Here is a 2,038-nt window from a genome sequence, read left to right as displayed (position 1 = left end):
CCTAAGAGTAGCCTTTAACCCTAACCCTAATCCCTAACCCTAAGCCCTCACCCTAACACTAAACTTCATCCTTAACCCTAACCATAATCCTACCCCTAAATCTAATTCTCAGACTTCTTGCTTTCTTAGAGTTTAGAAAGCCTGCCATCCTCCCATGCCATGCGTGAAAGGAGGCTCTACCACTGTGTCCTGCATGAAACCCACGGGCCCATACCCAGAGTATGATAGAGTGGGTTCCCGGGTACAATCCCAGCCCCCTAAACTCCCCCCGCCCGCCTAATGCAGACAGGGCCCGTGCGCTAAGCATAAACAATACCTTTAACAGATAACCCTAACCCTGAACATAACACCCAACCCTGTTCCTCTTTCTCCCCTTAACACGTAAACCTCACCGTGCGCCTAACATTAACCTCTTATCCTAACGTTAATGCATAACCCATTTCCTGAGAAAAACCCCTATCCCATAATAATAACCCTATCTCCTAGTCATCACTGTGACACCTAATCCCTAACCCTAATTCTAAACCGCTAACCCTAACCGTAACCCTACCTACAACCCTAACACTGACAGTAACCCTTACTTCTAACCCCAACGCTATGCCTAACAAAAACCCTAACCCTTGACCCTAACCCTTTATCCTAACCCCTAAGCCTTACCCTAACCCTTAACCCTAATCCTAATCCTAACCATTAAACCTAACCCTAGCTCTTAAAGCTGACCCTAAACCTTACCCTCACGACTAGACCTATCCCTGACACTAACCTAACACCTAACCCTAAGCAGAACCCCTAAAGCTAAGCCTGAACCCTATCCCTAACCCTAGCAGTAAACTTTAACCCTAAACCTAAGCCCAATCCGTAACCCTAATCCTATCCTTTTACCCTAAAACTAACCCCTAAACCTAACCCCTATACCTCACCCTAACTCTAACCCCAATCCTAATTCTAACAATACCCCTTCATAAAACAATAACTCCTAACCGCTAACCCTAACACTAACCAGAAACCCTAATCACTAATCCCTAACCCTAACGCTTAACCTTTACCCTAACCGTTAACCCTCACCCTAAATCTTAACACTGACCCTAACCTTAACCTTTAACTCTAAGCCTAACCCTTAACCCTACAGTAAGGAAGACCCTTAATGCTAATGGGATCCCTTATCCCTAAACCTAACACTACAGCTAAAAATAACCCTAACCTTGGATCCTTAACCCTAACCCCTAACACTTACTTTAACCCCAAACCCTAACCCTAATCCTAAGCATTAAACCTAACCCTATCTCTTAACCCTAACCTTAGCCCTTACCCTAACGCCTAGATCTAACCCTAAATCTAACCTACCGCCTAATCCTAAACTTAAGTCCTAATGCTAACTCTAACCCTGAACCCTAAACCTACCCGTAACCCTTAACACTAACCCTATCCGTGAACCTTAACCCTGACCCTAGCCATTACCAGCATCCAAGCATTTAACCCTGACCCTAACCCTAATCCTTAATGCTAACCCTAACACTAAAACCTAACCCTAAGGCCAACACTTAAACCTAATCCTATCCCTTAACCCTAACCCTAATGCTACCCCCTAAACGTAACCCTAAGCGTGACCAGTAAACCTAACCCTAACCTCTAACACAAAGCGTAGCACATAACTCTAACCCTAAAACTAACCCTAACCCTAACCCTAACCCTAAACCCTAACTCTTAACCTTAACCCTAAGCGTTAACTCTCACGCTAACCTTTAATCCTAACCCTAATCCTAATCTTCAAACCTAAACCTAACACATAACCCTAACCCTGTACCTAACCCTAACCCCTCATCTTAACCCTAACCGTAAACCTCAACCCTAAACCAAAGTGTAACCATTAAACCTAAGAGTAGCCTTTAACCCTAACCCTAATCCCTAACCCTAAGCCCTCAACCTAACACTAAACTTCATCCTTAACCCTAACCATAATCCAACCCTAAATCTAATTCTCAGACTTCTTGCTTTCTTAGAGTTTAGAAAGCCTGCAATCCTCCCATGCCATGCGTGA

This window comes from Eulemur rufifrons, chromosome 9 (assembly GCF_041146395.1).
Source record: "Eulemur rufifrons isolate Redbay chromosome 9, OSU_ERuf_1, whole genome shotgun sequence".
Taxonomy (NCBI): domain Eukaryota; kingdom Metazoa; phylum Chordata; class Mammalia; order Primates; family Lemuridae; genus Eulemur; species Eulemur rufifrons.
The sequence above is the reverse complement of the archived record's forward strand: the minus strand, read 5'-3'. Positions refer to the sequence as shown.